Below are 24456 nucleotides of genomic sequence, written 5' to 3'. Positions count from 1 at the left end.
CAGCTAGGAGGTGTCTTTGCTTTATTACACTTCTTCAATTACTAATGAAATTATCTCAGTTTGTCCCTATAACTTCTGGCTGTCTCCTCTATCTCGTAACATGCTGTTAGACCATTCCATATTAAAAATTTTGATTATATAGCTCTTCTGATCCAAAATCACCATCACTCTTACTTTAAATATAAGCTACCCTACCTGCTTCCTAAGGACTTTCATAGTTTTGTCAACTGTTTGATCATTTATCCTTTACTTTCCAACATGTTCTGATTAGGCAAATATATTCATGGTCATCAAATTCATTTTATCCTGTCTCACTTAGGTAATCAGTTTGTGCTGGATTCTTGGAATACAAAAACAAACAAACAAAAAATACAAGGCATGTCCCTGCCCTTCATATATGGAGATCAGTACCACAAATTCAGGAAGTAGGTGGAGAACTTATCTGCACACAACTCATGCTAATATAATTCAGCCCATGACTAAGTATTAGTTGTATTAGTCAGTTTTAGTGGACAAATGACTTACTTGATGAGGGAGTAGGGTATAATATGAAGGTCAATAGAAGCCAAGAATCAATGTGTGACCATAAAAAATAAACATAGGTTTCTCTCTTTCTCATTCAAAATCTCAGTCTTCACTAGCCCCATGTTGTTTTAATGGGTTAAAGAGAGCAGCTTTGCAATAGCTCTAGAGAGATTAAGCTGAACTTCAGGGGTGACAGTTTATGGATGGCTATTCAAAATTGTGTAGCTCCATATCTGCAATGATACTCAAGTCAGAGAAAGTGCTGCTCTGCCTCATCTGTTTTCAGTAAGGATTCCCTCATTTGGAATCCTTTACTTCTGCCAAGCATGTAAATTTAAATTATCCTTTATGCTTCAGCTCAAGAATGTTTTCTTTAGTGAAGCATTTTCATCTGTTATTTATTTCTTGATTAGTCTAGCTGTCATTGATCTTCTCCTATAATCATACATTTAATATTATTCAATAACTTTGTTACTATTTGCAACTGTTTTATGTATGTTAGTCCTATTCAAACTAGGTGGTCAAATACTCTTTAGGGAAGGGATCATGTCTTGTATTTATTTTCTGACATTGCTAGCATAATGGTTAGAAGGTAGCAGATGCCCAACAAACTCTTATTAGCTAATTTTCTTCTGTTTGGAAGAAGTTGGGAGAAGCATAGGGCAAACACTTACTACATATCTAATGTTGTAGGCACAGTGCTAGCACAAACACACTATATTTATATATATATGTATATATACTATATATAGTATAATTATACTGTATGCATATAATATATGTATATAGTATAGTTATACTATATATGTGTATGTAGTATAATATAATTATCATAAAATTGCTGTAAGGAAGATATTCTTATTTTCCAGTTTTTATAATAAGAAGCAGAGACTTCTAGAGGTAAAATAATTTGGCCAAGATTACAATAATTTGTCATTGTCTGATACAATCTTTGAATTTAGGTCTGTCTGAATTTAAAGCCCATGTAATCCCTAATCCACTGTACTATCTCCTTATTACACACAGTTCCTGTAGTGGATGCTGTGATACAGTGTGCTGATTCCTCATCCAGGACTGAGGCACTTGTTCTTCCAGGAGCTGGGAGTATTGGTGGCTGAGAGCAGAGTGTTAGCTGTACTCTTCTGTGAGACTTGTCCCCAGCTGAAGAAAGCAGCCCCACCTAAGAGGATGCCTCATTTCCAGGAGCAGTCTGTATCCAGTTACGGGTCCCTGTTGGGACTACTCTGAGCAGCATTACAATTCAAGAGCTCTCAAAAGGAATGGCTAAGGCAGGACTACATTATAGTTCAACTTCTTCCTCTCCCAATCCTACTTTCTTTACTATGCCATCCCTTATGTTTATCTCAAGACCTCCCCTTTAATAAAATTATGCCATGCAAATCTCTGCTCCCCAAGTAACTGACATGGCAACCTGTTTCATATCACAAGCTACATGGTTATCAGAAGAGTGTGACCTGTTCTCATCTGTTACTCATGAAGCAAACCAAAAATTCTTTCACAGAAGACTTCCAATATAGACTATAAGTGACAAAGTTTGCAGTAAGGTATTACTACTACTGTGTCTTCCTCCCTCCTTGCTTCTAATTCCAAGCCAAAAAGTTTTTACCATGAACAAGGAAGCATAGATTTTGTTATCCTCCTATAAAGCAACTCTCTTAAACTCATGCAAATTGTACAACTGTTAAGGTTGACAATATCCATGAGCATTTTTTTTTCAGAAAATGGAAGTTTGATTCTACTTCAAATAATTTGAGACTGCCCAGAACACATGAGAGAAACTATTTTGACTTACTGCAGTTATAAAATATACTTACACTGGTCCTAAATGTACCTTTCATGTGGCAAATTATAAAAGCAATCTCTAAGTCATTCCTTGTGAATCTAACAACCCTTTGATTTCAGCTCTTTCATGCTTTTGTTATATCAGAGTAATAGAACACTCTCATTGTACCTGAATACTGCTGTGCATATGTGGCCACTGTTTGGACTATGATTGGAATATTACTAAAAGCAGGCAAGTCATTTTTGGTTTTTAGTCACTATGTAAAGCACAGCTTACTGATAGAAGTTAGCTGGTGACTATTAAGGCACCAAAATTTAAACACAAGGGAAAGCAGAAATGTGTACTGAGATATTACTTTCTCGATTCTTAGGGAGCAGTGTACTCTGCCCAGACACAGCCTCTCTCTCGGGAAAATGTGGGGCAAGAAAAAAGACTGATGTAACTGGGGAGTGAGAAACAACCTTCCACCTATAGCAACTCAACTCAACTGGACAAATAACAGGAATACAGTGAAGATGGATAGAGAAGGCAGCAAAAAGTTAACATAAGTGTATGTGTTTCTATAGTTATTGATTCTGTTTACTATATTCTCCATGTAGTTAAGTGTAGCTGAAGAAGCTGATGAAAAATTTCCCTCCCATTGCCCATTTCTATTTAATCTGGGAGCTTCTGATATCTAACTGGTAACTTGATGATCCCAGGACCTTAGGTTTCATTTTGCCAAGTCTTGGGGTTACATAGTCTTTTCTCTTGCAATTTCCCTTCTTCCAGCCATCCTACAGGAGCTCACAGCTGCACTGCCATCCCCTGATACTGCAACACCAGCCATCACAGCCAAACTGTAATACATAGCAACCCCATTCCATGTAGCATAATTGGTAATCAGATTCAGTATCAGTGAAGGGAAAATAATAGAGGGGCTCATTGTGCATTATTATATGCCAGACAACATAGAACAAAGGGTACCTCTCTGGCTTGGTTATTGTCGCTAGAGCTCATAGCTCTAAAACTTTCAGCACCTTGTTCGGAAGTGAGAAAAGAGCCCACAGAAGCTCTGGGAAGCAGATGGGGGTAACAAGCATTAATAGTGCCATTATCTCGAGATAATGCTAAACTGATAAAATATTTGGCCATAGCCTAGGCTTTTATTTCCCATGGAAATATGGGTTCCAAATACCACAATCTATCACAGAATCTCAAGGGGACTGCACATTTTGTAATGTATTAAATTCATGTAAACTGCCACCATGAAGACAGGAAATCTAATTTAGAAGAAAATATTCTGGCATAATAAGGAGGCTAAACTGAGGTGGCCACATTAGGGACACACTGGCTTTCTGGCTGACTATTTTCTTAATCAAAGAACATGTCAGTGGGAAGGCCACCAAAAATGATGTGGGATTCAGAGCTGTCAGTTATTAGATGCACACAACAGGTAAATTAATATTTGCTGATAAGCTTCTGGTGCTTGGGGCTTGACAGCTTATGCAATGCCACTTTGGCACTCCAAATAAGGGGAGATCAGATTCTTTGTCATAGTCAACCAAATATCACTATTCTCAGGCTGTCACTAGGCTGTTTAAGAATCTACGTTAACTCTTTCAAGCTGTTTTTTAACAGCTTCTTTAGAATTTTTTTTTTTTAGAAATTAATCAATTACTGTGAGAATTAGTTGAAATAGCTATTGGCCTGTATTATATAATCAGGACCCTGGGCTGGAAGAAACCACATGGACTGTCTTGTCTGACTCCCCCTTCTCTCCACCTGCTTAGAGAGGTAAGAAATTGCCTCAGATCAAACTTCTCACCAGTGGCAGAGTAGAAAGCAGAATTCATTTCTCTTCCATCAATGTGATTTACTAAAAAACAAAAACAATTTGTGAAATACTTTGATATACACACTCTACTTTGGGTGTAATCAAACTGTGAGCAAAGTGAGGAAATAAGGACCCAGCAGCAAAGTGACTTACTTGCCTAACATCAGGAAGAGTTGTAATTGTTACCTGGTTCCAGGGATTCCAGGCTTTGTGCTCTCCTCACCATATCATATACTGCTTGTATTAAAACCAAGATAGTTTGCTGATAAAAGTTTCCCTTTGATTAATACATTTCCCTTATTCATCTCTTTTCCAAATTTAAAAAATATTAATGTTTCCAATTTTTTTCCACAAAAATCCTGGTGTGATGCAACTTAAGTTTAAATACAGGTTTAGGTCAGCCCAGGTGGCTCAGCGGTTTAGTGCTGCCTTCAGCCCAGGGCGTGATCCTGGAGTCCCAGGATTGAATCCCACATCGGGGCTCCCTGCATGGAGCCTGCTTCTCCCTCTGCCTGTGTCTCTGCCTCTCTCTCTCTGTGTCTCTCATGAATAAATAAATGAATAATTTAAAAAAAAAAAAAGAAAAATAAATAAATACAGGTTTAAGGCGCCTGGGTGGATCAGTTGGTTAAGTGTCAGGACTAGGCTTGGGTCATGATTCCAGCTGGGGTCCTGGGATCCAGCCTCACATCGGGCTCCCTGCTCAGTAAGAAGTCTGCTGTTTCCTCTCCTTCTGCCCCTCCTCCTGCTCATGCTCTCTCTCTCTCACTTTTTCTCTCAAATAAATAAATAAAATATTTGAAAAAAAAGCAACACAGTCTTCACCAAGTTCTTCTCTTCCTCCCTCCCCAGTGACTCCTCACTCCTCCTCCTCCCTCCACTCTTCCACCTCCTCTTCCATCTTTTTATAAGGGAAAGGGAAAACAATACTTCCTACAGATTAACTTGTCCATTTTGTGCTTACTTCCTGCATCATTCCTTTTGGAATGTATATATAGTCTTCGTTCTTTATTCGCACATCATTTAATGTCTATTAACTTCTAAAGGTTATTGAGTCTTACAGACTGTTCTTTAATAATCATTGTTCAGGTCAAATGCAAATGTGGTTGTTATTTTTGCAGCCATCCAGAAAAAGTAAAAATGAAAAATTACCATTTTTATTTTTTATTATAAATGAGTGACATCGCTTACCATAACTGTCAGGAGCCCTGTAGTACACACTATCAGATTACACCACAAAGAGGCCAGAACGCTCATATTAAGCTCTAGTTCACTGAATTCTATCAGTCATCAGTTATGAAGGGACAATTTCCCCACAAGGGCCTGTTTAGAAAATGAACCCTTTCCTATTTAGAAGCTCTAGCTTAGACTACATTACCATCAAGGCCACTAATGATAAGATTTAATGGACACTTAAAAAAAATTTGCTTAGATAAAAGCTCCTGTAATTGTTTTTAGACAATTCAAGTGAATTCAAGCCTGGCGGCATCTTTTTTTTTTTTTTTTTTTTTAAGTGAGAAATCTCTGATACAGAAAGTATTCTATGAAGATAGCACTGTGTCATATTGTATTTTGAATAGGATTGGGCAAATTTGAAAGGATGAAGCAAGCCAGGCGCTTTATTTGTAAGATTGAGAATGTTCTGGTCTCTTCCAAATTAAATTTTCAGGTGTGTTACCACCCACTCGCCCTACCTCAGCTCCAAGTTCTAGAAGATTAACCAAAGCTCAGGCAGGTAGCTATAACGTTGATGGAGTTTCCTAGGTTGTTGCTATTCCTAGGGTCCCCAAGGAAGCATCTAACTGCAGCAGCAACAAAACCATTCCTAGGACACACTGGTGTTTGTTTGAGTCTCAGCAGGTGGAACAGTGGGGGCCACCATAAGAAGAAGTTTAGAAAATATTCTTAGGCTTGATAAGTTTGAATAAACATTAGGCACTGTCTATGTGCTTCAGAAACAAATACCAGATTGAAAAACAGTCTATACGAAAGTCTGACCACTAAAGTGACCAAAGCGAATCCATCATGGTGGGGTTGCATTCACACAGCATAATAACTCTACATGCTCAGTTAAAGGCAATGGGAGTGCATTCATGCACTTGATATAGGAATTCTACTTGATGTAGGAATGCCCCTATGGGAGTGTGCCACGAGAACATAGTCCCCATAGCCTTCTCCTCATGCAAGTATCTCATGTTATGAGTGTGCTTCTTGTGAATGAAAAGCATATTCCTATTAACAGGGCCTTAACTTAAAAATGCATGTGAATTATTACATCTGATGCCCAGACAAGGAAACAGAGATCTATTGTTATAGTGAAAGAAACATTGGCTGTGCTGGACTTCTGAGAGAGGGTATAATGCTAGCACTTTGTAGGTGAGTGAAGAGATTCTCAAAGGTAAATATCACATTGGAACCCTAATTCCATCTAAGACATTACTCTGATGATGCTCACTCCACATACTTAACTATGATGTTCAGGAATTGCTTATTAAAGCAAATACAAGAACGCCACTGAAAAATACTTAATCCATAGGTCACATTAGATATATACTATTACACTGCCAAGGCAAAATAGTAAAAAAAAGTAAAATGCAAAATATGGGTACTATTTACTTCAAATTCTCCTGGACTGATACCTATAGAGTTCATTTGCCTGATATTAATAGGGTATTTCTTTTTTTTTTTTTTTTTTAAAGATTTATTTCAGGGAGCCCGACATGGGACTCGATCCTGAGTTTCCAGGATCACGCCCTGGGCTGAAGGCGGCGCTAAACTGCTGAGCCCCCCGGGCCGCTCTAATAGGGTATTTCTGTCTCTTAAATCCTTACACACTAAAACACATAAACATACACACCATACCTTAACTAAATAGTTGTGTCTCAAATTAACTTAGAAAATGTTTAAAATAATTAAGTAATTCGAAAAATAAGCATGTACTCAAAAGAATTATTGCTGGAATTCTTTCCTATGGAATTATTCTATAAGGAGAGTTGTGAGCCAGAGATCAATTTTGAGTGGCTCACATGAGTTTCTTTGGCTGGTTTCATAAAATAAGTAGAAGTAGCATAAGTAGAAACAGGTAACACAGGACTCTCTGGAAGATGAACTCTCCTTGTTTGCATAATTCTAGCACCAGAACCTTCACTTCAATAATCAGGAGTCCCTGCCAGTCCAGGTAGCTGTAGTATTTCAATGCAAACAGTGAAATGATCCATTGGAACGGCTTAATCCATACTATAGAATAATATAAATGTTTCATTGTTCACTCAAGCAGAGTCACAGGTAGCAGATTAGAAAACATATATTTATTTTTCTATCATTCTTTATTTAAAAATTGGAGAAAACCATTAGATAATTCTGTTCAAGTGAGTGAGCTCAATGTGAGTTCAGTCTGGATGCCTCCTGTCTTTGCAATACCTAAATTCTGCTCATCTTTCTCTGTCCATCTCTATACCACTTCTTGCATCACACATATCTGTGCTTGGGCATCACTTTTGTCTACTAGGACCATTATGGCTATTGGCACATTTTTAACATCCATTTGCAGCCACTGAAAGTTTGCTTCAAATATCCAGTATTTACTGATTATTTTGTTAAAAGGAAGTTTTGTTTCTTCTAAAGAAATTCTAGAATCTTGTCAGTCCCTACTACCCTGCTTGCTTCGTCCTGTGCCTTTCTCAAACACAAGTTTTATGCCCTTTCATTTTCCAATACTATGTTTTTGGCCCCATTTCAGGATGGGGGCGAGATTATATTCTATCCTATTGACCAAAAGAGAAACTTCTGTATAACTACGTAAGTATCCTGTCTCAAGCAACTTGAGAGAAAATAGGTTACCCATCTCATAGCATTGTGTGAGTTGTTGCTACATTCACAACAGAGGAATGCACCAAAAGAAGCCAGAAAAGAAAACTGTTATAAAGTTAAAAATATTTATAAGGAGTAGTTGAATATATTCTTTGCCCATGCCAAATTCTCTTTGGCCTTTTTGCTTTTAATATTAATAAGAAGACTGAAATTTTGACCTCAGAATCACTATTATCTGTAGTAAAGAAATTAACCATTAAGGAACTCAGAAAACAGGAAAGATTTTCCATGATTATCTGCGGCTACCAAGAAATCTTTGGCATTCTGGAACCTTTATTAAGAACCTTAAATCTCTAAGGAACAGATTTGTAATGTTACAATTTTCTGTAGCTTTTAGGTTTTAGAGAGATTTCCCAGTGGGTTTGTTCTACCTAACCGTTTTTATCTTCTATTTCTAGGGGAAAGTGACATTAAAGATGTGCAAAAAGTTGGATTTCTAACTGGACTTCCAGTTGCTTTTTGACATTGAATGTGCAGCAGTGCCGTGAAAATGAAACTCCTCTCCTACATCTAAATTTCCAGCAGGCCTTGTGATAGGGACTGCAGCATCTTCTGTAATGAAGGGAAGGGATGCTTTGACACAAGACAGGATGGGATCTTGCCCCGATGTTGCATCTAGTCCAAAGTCATTCACAAAATCCATTGAGACAAAAAGGTAGAACTTCCAAACCTGATCCTAAAGCAAGCTCTAATGATCCCACCAGGGATTTGCTTTCTTCTTCACCTTTTGAGTGAAGTGGACCAGAGGCCAGTTTTTGCTGCTGCAGATCTGGCATGATAGCAAAGCTACCATTAGTTTGTGAAATTGGACAATTTAGGGGATCATGCTGTTTGTATGTTACAGAACTATCTTCTTCCAAAGTCTAGTCATCAGGTCAGGTACTCACTTTCTCTACATCTTGGAGTTAACATTCCCAGGAAAGATCTGACACCTTTGATAAAATATGCATATTTACAGTCCTCTAGTTCCTCGAACATCTCAATGAAGCAAGCTTACTGAAGATGGTGTGGAGTGTAAATCATTAAGCAATGACTGTTGAAGTTTCCAAAGGCCTGTGGTGCTGAACAGGAAATACTCACTTTCAAAGTCATGTAAGGAGCAAAATTGCTCCACATGTAAATTCTGAATATTTTTACCATGTTGAGGACAACCTTCTTAGAATATCATTCACCCTGTTTTCAGTATTAATTGTCAGCAGTTTCCCTTGCTAATCTAAGAACTAAAATCAAACTTTAATTAAGAAACGAGAACCTGGGGGGATGAGGAGTTTCAGTGATACGTTTCTCCATCTCTAGCAACTATTGGATTTTCTCTTTCGCTCAAAGAATGAGGAAGCAGGTGATTCTCCAAGGCTGAGTTTTTTGGGGTGTGATTTTTCTCACAACTGTACACCTAATTATCTGTGTGTACCATCCACAGAGAATCTGAAGGTTCTGCTATTGAAACTGACCTGGTAGGCACCCAGGTCTTAAGGATGAATGAATAAATAACTTTGCTGAATGCTGCTGAATATGTGATAATGTAATTAGTATTCCTGCCAACGGAATTGAAAATGAGATGTTGCATCTCTAGGGACTTTTGTACTTCTCTGTAAATAGTTTCTCTTAAAATGCACAAGACACATATGAGCTAAGCAAAAAGGTTCACTCTAAATTAAAATGCTATTATGCTACAGATGATGTGGATGAAGGGCTTACTGAATTGTCACTCCCAGATTGACAGGGAAAAAGCCATCATTTACATATTTTCTAAACGCATTGAGCCCCAAAGGCATTTGGTTTCTTCAAATGACAAAGAAAAAAGCCATTTGGGTTAGAAATAATCCACTAGAGGAACACAATGGTGACCCATTGCTAGTATCACCATAACTAAAAATAAGTCTAAAAATTTACTTGAAACTAGGGAAAATGAAAACAAACTGTTTTCAATCTGGTACTTTCTTCTATATTTCAAAATAAAGACCTTAAAAAATGTAATGTTTCTAAATAATCACAGATTGCTGCCTCAATTTGTTTAAAACATTAAGGCATTTACCATATTGGCACCAAATCAAGTTAATCTAATCAATTTCCCCTTGGATACTTCAGTAACTTAGCATTTTAATGTTAATCAGTTCCATTCGGATTATTTACATACAGGTGCATAGGAAATAATCCAATGGATTGTTGCCCAATATTTGCTAGCTAAAACTGCAAAGACACGAATTATTTTTCTTCCTTCCAGAGCATTTGCAAAGGATGAGTGAACTTCCTTCAGACTCAGCAGGACTTCCTCAGTCTGGCTGTGTTTCAACTCGAAATGATTTCCTCCTCAGAAACAAGCACAGGGATGCCAGTTCAATCTCTCACTAGAAACAAGAATAGAGATGTATGTCTCATGGCTAAAGACTCAAATAAGAAAATATGTTGAGAGCAGCTGCTAGTGGGTCCAGTCCTTTTAATGGAATCACTATAAACTTAAACAGAAGAAAACAGATCAAATACTGGGCCGAGAGAAAAGGTGACCTAACATTACCACAAAAAAACTGTGACTCTGAGCAAGTCGCATAAGTTCTCTGGGTTTCCATTTCTGCCTGTGTAAAGGAAAACAATTTGTACTGGTTGCTCCTTCATTTATTCAAGTATATTGAGCTCTTGCAATTTCCAGGTTATACTGTAGTAGCTACCAGGTTCCCTCCGGTGAGCCCCCTCATCTAATCTCCATCCTGGTTCACTGAAGTCGGTTTTCTGGGACTTTTTTGTTTTATTTGTATTTTTATATATTTTTAAAGATTTTATTTGTTCATGAGAGACAGAGAGAGGTAAAGACATAGGCAGAGGGAGAAGCAGGCTGCCTGTGGGGAGCCCGATGTGGGACTTGATCCCAGGACCCTGGGATCATGACCTGAGCTGAAGGCAGGCACTCAACCACTGAGCCACCCAGGTGCCCACTTTTTTTGTTTTAATTGACACCATCTTGGTTTATTACTTTCAAAACTGACTGTGAAGAAAAGATTACCACAAGTCAGTAAGAACTACCCCATCTAATCTTACAAAGCTGGGGTCATGCTTGCTTAATTAGGATCCAAAGTCACATGTGAATAATTAATGAATTTATAAGGCTTGGCCCATTTTCAGTATCTGTGGCTTTCATTAGCTAAAGATTCTATATCACCTTTAAAAATGGCCTTTTATAAAGGCTTCCAGTATTGGAGATGGGCTGATCAGTGATCATTTTATAGATAGTAACAACACTTACCCACACAAAGTATTATGCATTTTTTAAAGATTTTATTTATTTATTCATGAGAGAGACAGACAGACAGAGACAGACACAGGCAGAGGGAGAAGCAGGCTCCATGCAGGATGCAGGGAGCCCGACGTAGGACTCGATCCTGGGTCTCCAGGACCCGGCTTCAGGCTCCAGGCTTGCTAAACTGCTGAGCCCCCAGGGCTGCTCCATATTATGCATTTTTGACCTCTTGGTTCCCCAGATAATGATTTTTTTCTCTAGTTAGATTGCTGTCCTTTGCTAATCTTTCTACATCCTAAGCTAGCCTTCTTTTGTTAAACCAGAAAGTTTGTTACTTCCTACATAAATATTTGTCCAGTAATACTAACTTCCATTTTAAAAAGTAGCATATGTGACTCTTAACTAGACTCCTTAGATTTCTATAGCCCTCCCTAATGTCATTTCTCATCTATTCATTCTTCATTCATTCCATGCATATTTTTTAAACCTTTTCCCATGTGTCTGGCATTATTCTAAGTGCTGGAGATACAGTAGTGAGAAAACAGTCTCTCTCTTCATGGAGCTTAGCTTCTAAATGAAAAGTTTCTAGAAAACGGCCCATTTTATTCTTTTCATTTGTTTCTGTTTTGCATGCAGTAGAAAATAAATATTTGTTTAAAAACTAGATTCTTGTATTGAAGATGCAAAAATATAGAAACCCGGAAGCAATAAGACTCACTTCAGGTATGTTCGAAGGTGATTAAGAATTGTCATGCAGGGCAGCCCCGGTGGCTCAGCGGTTTGGTGCCGCCTTCAGCCCAGGGCATGATCCTGGAGACCCAGGATCGAGTCCCACATCGGGCTCCCTGCATGGAGTCTGCTTCTCCCTCTGCCTGTGTCTCTGCCTCTCTCTCTCTCTGTCTCTCATGAATAAATAAATAAAAATCTTTATAAAAAAAAAGAATTGTCATACAGCAACTGTAGATAATTCGATTAAAACTAAGTGCTATTTGCATCACTGCCTCTATAGCCACATTGCAAGGGCTATGGTTAAACTCATCTCAGGGATAACTGAGAAATAAAACATGTGCTTTTTAGAGTTTAACTTTCCTTCCTTCCTTCCTCCCCTCCTTCCCTCTTTCCCTTTGTCCTTTCCTTATTTTTTCCTTTTCTTCCAGAATCACCTACATACTTACTATAATAACATTTCTTGTGAACTTTGCATTATTCATCTTAAAAGTATTATCACTTAACAGATGAGTGGTAGAGGGAGGTAACATTGTATAGAAAAGAACAGAATTCCAAATACTGTGATTCAGAAGTAGGGAAGTTTTATTGAGGCAAATGGGCTCAATAAAACTTAAAATTATACTACCTACAAGTGATCAATTGCTTGTAAAGAAAGACTCCACTGTTAACAATATAAAAGTAGAGAAATGGTGTAATAGTGGTAATGTCAAAATTTTACTTTTTAGCATAAGGATTTCTTAGCAAGCATTTTCTTCTTTTTTTTAGAGAGAGAAGGGGAGGGGGCAGAAGGAGAGGGAAAGAGAGAAACTTAAGTGGGCTCTGTGCTGGGTGTGGAGACTTGATCTCAGGACCGTGAGTGAGGTCATAACCTGAGCTGAAGTCAGGAATCAGATGCTTAATTGACTGAGCCACCCAGGCACCCCCTTAGCAAACATTTTCTAAACTCCTCATATGTTAACTTTCTGGAAAGTTAATTCCAGAGCCTAATGACCAAGATATCTTAAAGCTTATTGGTTGGAAAGTTTGCTAAGGACGACCAAAAGAAGGTGAAACAAATGTGTTTTTCTAGGGATATATACAACTGATCAAGCTTTCACTCCCAACTGCACACAGATTTCCTGACTTTCAGTCTGACACCCATAAATATTCCAGCTCAGTGGGTCTTTGGGTTCCCCTGTCTCTATAAATATACCGTAGCTTTTGATTGTTTTATGATGGAAGTTTATTTTATTTTATTTTTGCCTGCACAGTTGGCTTTGTTTTTTTCTATGCTTTATAGACCCTTGTCTTTTTATTAGTTCAGTGTTCCCTGTTGATTTTGTGTTTTATATTCCTGCTGTCACCACCAGAACCTCACTGTAAACAAGAATGTTGTATCTCAGTGGGTTATTTTCTGTTAATGACCTGTGATACAGTATATAAATAAACCAGAGAGTCATCCACAGGTGCAGTTTATTAGAGTTATTGCACTGTGGCTTGGGTAATGTTCCTCGGTTCTTTAAAACTTTGCTGCTTTGAGAAGCAAAGGGGCCAGCTAGCTGGCAGTTTTGAAAGAGAAAAATGAGCCCGTCAATTTGCAATGGATGGAAGCCCAGCCTAATAATCATCATTTTAATTTCTCAGTGTCAACATCTAGGTTGCAGTATGACTTAAAAAATTCCACTAAGCCAAATTACCCAGATAAAGCAGTCTGGTCTAATAGCTGTCTTGAGCAGGAGTGGAGAGAACACACAATGGTCCCTCCCCACACATAAAAAATAAAACCACAGGAAAAAACACACACTGTACTGCTCAATTAGAACAAGAGGGATTGTTTTGGGCTACACACAGGTGCATAATGAAGACCGATAATGATAGTTTATTAATGAATTCTCATAACCCCTGGTGAGGTAGGTGTTATTAAGATTCAGGTTCACATGGGGCAATGGAGGCTAAGTAACTCACCCAGGGCCACGCGGTGAATCAGTCCCTATGCGGGACACAGACGCCAAATTAGCTCCTGCCACACGGGCTCTAACGACTAGATCGTGGTTTGTCTTTGTCTTGGGATGAAATTAGCAGAAGCAAATTGGAGCTGAAGAGTCAAGAGATAGAAGGAATATTTGGTGATGGTTTCAGAAGGGAACGGAGAGGCAGTAAAGGGCTCTAAGGACATTGTAACATGCTTCAACGAATAGATAGGTAGCTTCTGGCTTTGAAATACATTAGGAACTGATTCTGCAACACATCACAAGCATTCAGGACTTGGAGCAGACGAGAGAAGGAGCAGAGGTAAAGTGACAAGTACAGAAGAGGAGGCTGATGTTCTGGACAGTCTATAGATATATTATGCAATGTGCTTACAACATAATGTTCTGGGTGAGCTATATACTATTACACAGTATTAATTGAGCTCTAGAAACTTACCTTGTTTGTCATGCTGTATAGAGAAGCTGCAGGCTTCTACCTTATTAACCGTAGCAAATATTAGGAGATATTCCTTTCTTTCTTTGTTTTCTTATTATTCATAATAATATGAATCATGTTCACTTATAAATATTTATAATTATCTATCACTCATATTGAAAAAAAAATCTAAATTTTTGCCACGGGTATCCAGGATGACTCAGTTCTGAACTTACAAAAGCAGTCCATGCATAACAAATCCCCAGTAATTTCAGATGGTTAATTAGTGCCTGCACAGCCATACCTGTCACCAATATGATGAGTTTCACTTTGATGCATCTCATTCTTCAGGTTTGTTATAGGTCCTTTATCAGACAGACATACTTTTTTCTCTTTGCCGTGTTTGTTCTAGAAATATTTCTGTTTAGTGGAACCCCATGATCCGTTAGCTCCACTGTTTTATCAAATATATCAAAAGCATGAAATCTCATGCCATTGCACAAAAGTAGTTTGGTGAGTTAGCATTCCAGTGCAGTTCATTCAAATTTACTAAATTCAGCTGAGAGTGAACTATTGATGCACAATCTTTGAAGCAAAATACTAGTGTATAGATTGCACAATAGCCAAGTCCTAGCTATCCCCAGTCACATGTCTTATTGTCTTATTTGCCATCCATGAGATCGCCATTTTTTAAGTCTAGAGGCATAATTATTATTCACCTAGAGAATACCTGTTACTTGAGATGCTTGGATGCTTTTCCTTTGTTGTTATTTTAAATAAGGGAAGCAAAGCTATCAGTGTGAAAATCATACCTGGAATTCTCTACTTCTTTACACACCTCATCACTCCAGTATTTCTCAACAATATATACTTCAGGGAGCTTGATAGTCAAGAAACCAGAGACCTGTGTCCATAAGCACTTCTTTCTATATGGGTTATTTATGGAGTTATAGCTTTATAGTCTCCTTAGCGATTAAATACCAAGGCATGGTTAGGATCGTTATAGAGAGAAAGGACATTTATAATAATGACTTCAGACTTTCTCACTTTATGGAAGCTCTTAAATCATTATCTAATATTAAATCAAATGACCATTTGGTATTATAGTTTTTTGTTTGTTTTTGTTTTTTTTTCTGGCAAGAAGGAAGAAAAACCTATAATACTTGTTTACCACCAGGCAAGCTATAACTTTTTTAAAAAAGGGACAGATACATCAAGTATTAATTGTGTTACTTCTTTAACAAATGATATTTAAAACTTATAAATCACAGTGTCTGTCAGGTGCATGTGTGTGTCTCAGAACTGGCCAACCCAAGTTGTCATCCATTAGAGTTTTACATTTTTATTATTTCATCCCTAACTTTCATTTTTACTAATTTAGTTTCTAACTTACTAAATAAGAACAGAGAAATGAAAAATCTTACCTTTTGTCTGCTTTGAGAAATGACTTCAGTGACATCTGAAACAAATGTTTGTATATGCTGGATTAAATGCATGTATGGATGTATATTGACATACATCATTTTTTCTTAGTGACGTATATAACATACTATTTCATTAAAAAATTAAAACTTAATAGAAAAAAAATATCAGAAGGGCCTCCAAAGGTTAAAGTGGCAAGGTAAGTCATTGAGGGAATTAAATGGCTCCTCCCTATTGCTTCAGTTGAAGGTTCTGGGAGCACCACACACCAGGAGGTATAGGGCAGAGAGTCTGGAGGTCTCAGAAGAGGTTGGGAGGAAATGACCTGCCAGAGGGAAGCATCTAGGTGGACCAAGGGAGAGGATGGACTGATGCTGCAGATGAGTCCAGGATAGCTTGTTCTATTGTTCTGCTGCATAGTGCCTGTATAGTTTTCTTTTTCTGCCTTTATGTTGCTTTATTACCAACATGCCTGGTTTTCTCTGGAACTGATGAGGAATTTTGGTCCCAAAAGCTTAGCTTTTGAAGGGAAATTAGAGATTTATTCAAACTGGCATCTAATACCCAAATCCTTAACATATTTTTCTTGCTATTTAGAAACCTACCTCTACCTGAATACTTGCAGTGAGAGCAAATTTACTGAATTTAAATGTAATGTTATGAATTCTGCCTCCCTTTCTTCATCTGTCTAATTCTGCCTTATGCAATAACTACAGCAAAGGTCATTTCAGGTGTCATGCTTCAGAGTTTTGAGGGAGCCATCCCTGGTGAGTTCCTCCTTTCTGACCTGAGATGCCATGTTGTTACCAGTTCTTCAGGTCACATGGTCCTGAAACCATCCTTATCTTCCTGGGTACTGTTTCCTGAATGCACACTGATTCAACAAGATAACAACATAAAGATATTTTCTTTATTTTTAAAATTTTAAAAAAGTTTTCAAAACATTTGAGAGAGAGAGAGAGTAAGAGAGAGAGCATATACACAGAAGTAGGGAAAACGGCAGAGGGAGAGGGAGAAGCAGGCTCCCTCTTTAGCATGGGAGCATGACTTGAGCTGAAAGCAGACACTTAACCCACTGAGCCACTGTGTGCCCTACAACAGATGTTTTCTATGAATGGAGATAATCTTCCAGATATGGTATAACTCATATAGTGTATAATAAGGATATCAATTGCTAAGGTTTAGATATCACACTCCTACCAATGACATTTGAATTTGCTTAAATGGTGATGAGCCGTATTACAGAATTGACTCAAAGAAAACATAGGGGAGGAAGAATAATGTTTCCTCTACCCTTCCCAGTTTTTGGCTGAAACCCCTTCCATCTCCCATAATGGAGGAAAACAAACATATTTAATGACATGTATATCTCCTATATACATGGGAGAGACACAGGAAAACTGAGTAACTTCCTGAAATGGCCCAAGCTTATAATGTAATAAGCTCATGAAGGGTAACAAAATCTACCACCCAAAAATGTGTCTCTGGCATAAAGTTTATCTTGAGCTGATTGTTTTTAAGTAACTGCAGACATAGGAAAAGCTCCGAAACTGGAGTAAGCTGGCCTTTTGTGCGACACCTTTAAATTACAAGGGAAATAAGATCTCACCTGAATGTGTGTCAATTTCTGCATCCTACACTTTGAAGCATATTGGTATACTATGGTGTTTCTTGGGTGAAAAACAAAAAGTAGTTAGGGGATTTAAGCAATGTCCTGTGAAGAACTGTCAAAGGAATTGTGGAGGCAGCATGAAGAAGAAATGATGTCTTAGCTATTTCTTTTGAAAGTTCTCTGCAAATATCTGGACAACTGCCATCCGGGATGGTAAAAATGAAACTTACTGATACATGTTAAAATAAGGCAAAACTGAACCCAATATCAAGAAGACTTTTCTTATTCTTATTTCTTATTATATGTATATTATTTTATATATATATAAAATATATTTTTGAATATATATATATTTTTTGAATATATATATATATATTCAAAAGTGGTATAGGCTATTTGGGGCATTAGCTACCTGTCCCAAATAATTTAAAGAGTAGAAAGTTACTGACTGAAGATACTGTTAAAGGCATTAACCTGTCTGGTATGGCCCTGGACTAAATTAGTTTTTCATATTAATGAGTTTACAAATATTTTTTGGAAACAAATAACATTAACATTTTTCCTCATTAAATGTTATTTTATTACTTTGGCCCAATAATTATTTTGTCATATCTTGTAATTTGGTGTCAATGTTGTTTTTATGTTTTTATTTAAATTATTGATATACAAGTGGTAGTAATATATTTCGGCATCACTTATTCAACACTTCATAGCATGTGAAAACCTATAAAGGAAACAATTGTTAAGGACACATTTTACCATTTTATTCTAAAGATATGGAAGACTTTGCTCATTGTTTTTCAATCACAGTCTTTGATCTACCATCTTATAATGATATAGTAATCCAAGGACGAAGCAAGAAGGCTAGAGGAAGGTGGTTTGGTATGACCCTATCTGCCCACTTGTGCTGACTGGTGTTACCAGACAAGGGACTGTTGCCCAATGTGCAGTAAGCCAAACATTGACACTGGTTAACCAGCTTCAGAGAAAAAGAGTTTTATTGCAGGGTGTCAAGCAAGGAGATAGGAGAAAATTTCCCAAATCCACCTCCCCTAAGAGTTAGGGTGGGCATAGATTGAGGATAAAAGTGTCAAAATGTCCTGGGCTTGTAGGTTGAATGGAATATGCTGATTGGATATAGGGACAAAGGGAGGTGTTCTCCTTTTTGGACATGTGCATTAAGGAATTGCCTCCTTATGGCATTCATGTTAAAAAAAAATGGCAGCATAAGCCTGATGAACAGGGGGAGATTTTGGGATGTGCCATCACAGAAGTTACTTTTGTTCACTCCTAGTCTCTTCTCAGTTGAAAAAGACTTTTCAGTTTGCTCCAGTCTTAGCTGGTCTTATCAGTGGTTGGTCTATTTTGGCAAAACAGGCTTGTAAATCAGTCAGATTAGCCATAGTTCTCTCAGGGTAGGATAGTCAAGCATTTGTTAATTTCACATGTCGATATATGTGTGTTAATCTCTGACATAGGACCCATTGGAAGATGTGGCAGAGGTTGAGGGATAGGGTCAGGGCACAATGGACTTACAAGTCTTGGGTTGGCTAAAGGGGGACAGATCTTTTCAGAAGAATCCTCTGGGATTAAGCTGTGACTGTTTAGTCTGAGATGTGCAAATAATGAAGGGAGGATAGCTAGGATTGCAAAATGAAGCAGTGGTTTGGAGGGGGTTGAAGATATAAGATGATAGAACTTCCACATCTAGAAAATGACAGAAGTAAGAGTGGGCATAGGGTGGTAGAAGCTCTTGGTCAGCTCTGGAGTGGACAATGTAAAGGGAGGGTTCTGTTTGGGAGATGAGTTCAAAACAAAATTCATGATCAAATCAGCTTCTGCTCCAGCATTCACATAGATATGGACTTATTGACCCTCAGAAGACTGAGAGTGTGTCTAATGGCAGACACAATTCATTTGTTCTGTGATGTTTTGTCTGCAATATACTTTTCCTCCTTTTGTAGATTAGGATATTTATACATTTCTGATCCTAATTATCATCTTTAAATATCCAAAACTTTTCAAATATTCTAAATAGTGACATAGATAGCATTTTCAAATTCAGTCCATGATGTATAACATATTTTGGACCTAGACATTTAAATAATTTGGTTAAAAGATCCCACTGCATCCTAGAATCCCTCAAACATAAAAGGTGCTGAACTACTACAGTTTTTTTCTTAAAGTTAGTGCTAACTTTCTCTTTTAACATGAACCTGAGATAAGCCATTAGTTATATCTCACTGCTACTACCACATCCCCTATGTCTCTACTGAGAATGAATATTTTGTGGCTTTATTATTATTTTGTGACTTGAGTGTAATTACATAAAGAAATGTCAGAAGAGTAAAATATCACCTGTGGTTAAGAGTGGGAAGAAGAAGAAAGGGAAGCATCTGTCAATAATCGAGAATGGGATTATGGTAGATACTTCAATGTGGTACATCTATGAAGCATGTTACTTAAGGGTAGAATGTTAGAATCACCACCAGATAAAATGTGTGTGTGAGGAGAGAAGACAAATTGTTGAAAGTTTCTAGTGATCATGATGAATAAAAGCAATGAAAAAATAGAGAAAAATTGCATAGGGCAATACTTGAATATCTTAACCATGCATTGATCAAGTGGGTTTCAATTAGGAAGAGAATATAAGTATTGACTGAGATGTTGGTCATGAACAAGCTAGAATACACCAAGAAAAGCAGAAAGTTAAAGATAAATGAAATATTAAGAAAGTTGTTTCCACAAAATTTAAGGAGCATCATGGTATAAGGTTTTAGAAAATCTATTGGAAATGGGCTTATATAGGAAATGATGCAGCTGAAAATCACATTGATGGGTTTGACAGGATAATATAAAAAAATAAACCCTACACACTGAGGAAGTTTATCACGCTGATGTGCTAGTGCTGTTTTCCTACAAAAACTTTAAACATAGCCCATGAGAGAATACCAACAGAATAAGAATAATAAAAGATCGGTTTTCTAGAAGTCATTTCTGTGGACACACACCACCTGAAGATGTCAAGGATTGCAAAAGTTACCATGAGATATCTAAAACAAATGTGCAATTTACCTATATATTATCATATGGACAAGAAATATTTTCTAGCAGCACAAGCACATTACAGGAAAGATAGAATGGAAAAAAATCCATAAAATTTTATTGTTTCTGAATGCAAATATCTCTCTTGAGCCTCTTATAAAAAGAAATTTTTTGGCCTTTAATCTCTCTCAATGAGGCACACAGACTTGTGCCTACACAATCTTCCTCTGTCCCACTCCCAACTGATACGAATGATAGGAGGGGAAATAATGTTTTCCCTTTACTATCTTAGATTTGTTAGCTGGAGTCCTATAGATTAGACTGCCAAAAGGTAGAGTACCTAGAGAAAAACAAAGACAAGTTACATGTGGATCACACATGCACAGGGGAGCACTCAGAGATGAATAACTCAAAGGGGTAGTTAGAACTCGGGCTTATATAGCATCTTAGCAAGAGAACAATAAATGTTTAGCAAAGTGACATGACAAAGAAAAAGGACTTGAGTTTTTAAAGTGGCAAATTGTGGGAAGGTAGATAGATGAGGGAACCGATGGACAATAAGGGCAAATTAGTAAAGTTTATCAGCTAGATTCCTTTAGTATCCTCTCTGGGCTGATAAGGTTAGCTTTTGTGTATATATACATCTCACCTTTATAAAATCTAAAAAAAATTGAATTTTGAAATATGTCTGGCCTGTTAGTTTTCAGATGTAGAGTTACATATATTTATTTTCTATGCAATTATTTATTTATTATCTCACTACTAGATTATAAGCTCTGGGAAAACAGCAACTATATCTGCTTTGTTTTTATTTTATTAATAGCACATTTCCACATTCCTGGTAGGAAATAAATAAGAATGAGTTAAAATGAGATGATACTCAAATTTTCTTCTCTCCTATCCTAAGGTATAATTCCTCTTTATCCTATTTTCTGACCCCAGTTTGAAGGCCACTCACGTTCCTGTAGATGATTATTGGTTTGTATGCTCTCAAACACTGATATCCTGATGTCCTTTTCCCTGAGCATCAGACACATCCCTCTCTTTTTTTATTAGTTCTACTGTTGAGAATGTGGATTTTGAAATCTTGTTTTCCTTTTTTTTTTTGAATGCTTCCCCCACTGAATCTTAGATCATGTTGCGTTCATTTTTAAAAAATTATTTAAAAAAATTTTAAAAATAATTCATAAGTTAATGCCAATCTTTTGTGTGTATTCTTGGTTTTGTGTCCCCCTTTCAAATTATGCACGTCAGTTTAAAATTTAAATTAATCAGATAGCCTTCTGAGTAACTGCAGGATTTCTTGAAGTACTATTTTCTCACTGATCATTTACAGTTGTATAATTTCAATGCCATTTTCTTGAATTTCTTGCATAAATCACATTCTTTCCCAGTCTCTTATCATGGTGCCATGCTAATCTTTTCTTTAAATTTTTGAAATGTATGTTCCTAACATGAAGAGAGAATTGAGTTGTTAGTATTCACTAGATAGTTCCTAGCTTTTACCAATAGTATCTCATTCAATCCTTATAGTGACCTTAAAAGTTGGTATTCTTATTTTTGATGAGGAAACAAAAACTCAGAGAGATTAAGCAAATTTTCCAGGTCTTCTTAATTCCCAAATCATGTACTTTCACTCTGTTACACACTACTTATACATTCTGCCACATCTAGTGTTATCTTCATTTGTTGTCATGAATTCCTCATTAACTATGTCACTCCTACCCAAGTTCCTGTATCCTTGAATTAAGCCTGTTTTGTTTTGTTAAAATAATACCCATATCCAGGAGGCTTTTTGCATTATTTCTTTTGTCTTCTGTGAGATTGTAACTCTCAAAAAGTTATGAATTTCACTTATTTTTGTTTATTTTTCCAGTAGAATTGAAACCTCTTGTCTCTGTTCAAGTTTGCAAACTATTTGAAAAGGAAAATTGGGAGTAGGAAACTATCAGTTGTTGAGGTTAACTATGGCAAACACTATACTAATTACTTAATATTCATTAGCTCCTTCATTTTTTAGGAAACATATATTATTTTCTACTAGCTGTTCTCTTCCTTTCCATTTAATTGAATTAGAGTGCTTCTTTCAAAGAAATGTGATTAGGCAAATCTCCTTCCCAACATTGCCCCCACTTCCTCTTCCTCATACATACTCAATAAACAAGAATACTACTACAAAGTACCAACTCAGGATTTCTAAGAGTTGGCATAGAGAATAAAGGACCCTTGCTATGGACAACTAGAACTTAGTTGTTGCTATGGACAACTAGAACAACTTAGAATATTAAGGTGATTCTTAAGGAAAACACTGAGGTTTTCCTTTCACTCTTAAAAAATATATAATGAAAAGGTAGTATAGGTAGGAGATAATATTTAGAGAAGACTCAGAAATGTATTTTCATTTAGGTAGTAATAAATTTTTTTGTGAAATCTCTCTGTTACCTTTGGTACAGGACATTATCTAATCCGTGGGCATAGAAAATATCAGTAGGCCAAAAAAAATCTTCTTAGGTTCTGTTGGCCAAATGGCCTTTTTCTCATGTGGCCATGGCTACAGAGGTATTGGATTCTGCTAAATAACATTCCTCTACCAAATCTGTATCTTTGGAAGAGGTGATATATTTCCATTGTCTCATTACAAACAAATTTCATGTCATCAAGTTTCAGAGGGTGTAAGATAAAATACATTTCCTTGTTCAAAATTTCAAGTTAACTTTGTTACCTATAGAATGGCATATATTCAAAGAAAATCAGAAATCTATTTTTCTATTATATTTTCTGATATTGTTACCTGAGAATCTGTGAAAAAAACCTCTACTATGCTAATAGAGTCAATCACATTTTGTCATCCATTGTAGCTAATGTTTCAGATTTATTTATGAATGTAATGCATTGTTCTTTCCTGTATACTAATCATCTCCCTTTAAAGTTTTGATCAATTGAGCAACTTACTTGCCAACCCTAGTGCTCCTTCTATGCTTTCTCTTATATCTGGGAAACAATTTTATTTATTTATTTATTTTTTTAATTTATGATAGTCACACACACACAGAGAGAGAGAGAGAGAGAGAGAGGCAGAGACATAGGCAGAGGGAGAAGCAGGCTCCATGCACCGGATCCCGATGTGGGATTCGATCCCAGGTCCCCAGGATCGCGCCCTGGGCCAAAGGCAGGCGCTAAACCACTGCGCCACCCAGGGATCCCTATCTGGGAAACAATTTTACTTTCAGGAAGATAAAGCTCTAATGAACCCTTAGGAATCCTTTGTTCAAAGATGTCCAGTCCACCAGGGATCAGCTAAGAAGGTGTCTGAAGTGTGAATTACTTACTGATTAGAAGCCAACACTAGTTTTTTTTTTCCCCCTATTTTTTGAGGTCAACAATCAAATTCAAACCCAACATCATGTTTTAAATTCCACACAGCACCAAAGCCCCCCTTTTAAACAAAGCCACTTGTTTTTTTCTTGCGTGCTGAGAAGAATATTTCAAATTCACAGCTTTCAAACTTTGTGGTAAATGAAAAATAATGCTTTAATAAACCTTGACCCTTTCGCAAATAGTATACCATTAGTTGGTTTAAATAATGCACTTGCTGACTCCTAAGATCTAAAACGCATTTTATGGACAATGTGATTATTACTAAATGGTAGTTGAATTATTAGGAATTAGAAGGTTTTAAAACATTTTAAAGCATTTTAAGCAGTTTTAAAGCATTTAAAATACAAAGAATACAAAAGAGTGGTGAGTTAACCTCTTTAGTTCTTCTTTTCATTGAACTGAAGAAAAATTTAATTAACTGGCAAAAATATGGGAAAATCCATAACCATATATACCTTGAGCTTCTTTCTCATTAGACAATAAACAACACCAGCTGAGATGCTATTTAGACCAGATGGAGCTTAGTATGAATGAGGAGTCAGTTTTCTTAGGTGGCATGATAAACAGAGCAGTTAATTTTTGTACATGTGAAGATACATCTCCAAATCTTTGTCATGACTTGTTTCTCCACTCCTGGC

The 24456-nt window shown here is 36.9% G+C and overlaps 1 long non-coding RNA gene across 1 annotated transcript in view; it reads right to left on the bottom strand.

The window, feature by feature from the left end:
* Nucleotides 1–13901: 13901 nt before the first annotated feature.
* The window catches only part of LOC111097201, a 28113-nt gene continuing 17558 nt past the window's right edge, over nucleotides 13902–24456 (bottom strand). The window contains exons 2-3 of the long non-coding RNA XR_005363079.1: nucleotides 15786–15820; nucleotides 13902–14050 (exon numbers count right to left, since the gene is read on the bottom strand). This is a non-coding gene — a long non-coding RNA (uncharacterized LOC111097201). The remainder of the gene's footprint in view (nucleotides 14051–15785; nucleotides 15821–24456) is intronic.

Source organism: Canis lupus, chromosome 8, assembly GCF_011100685.1.
Source record: "Canis lupus familiaris isolate Mischka breed German Shepherd chromosome 8, alternate assembly UU_Cfam_GSD_1.0, whole genome shotgun sequence".
Lineage (NCBI taxonomy): Eukaryota > Metazoa > Chordata > Mammalia > Carnivora > Canidae > Canis > Canis lupus.
This window is presented reverse-complemented; position numbering and strand designations above follow the sequence as displayed.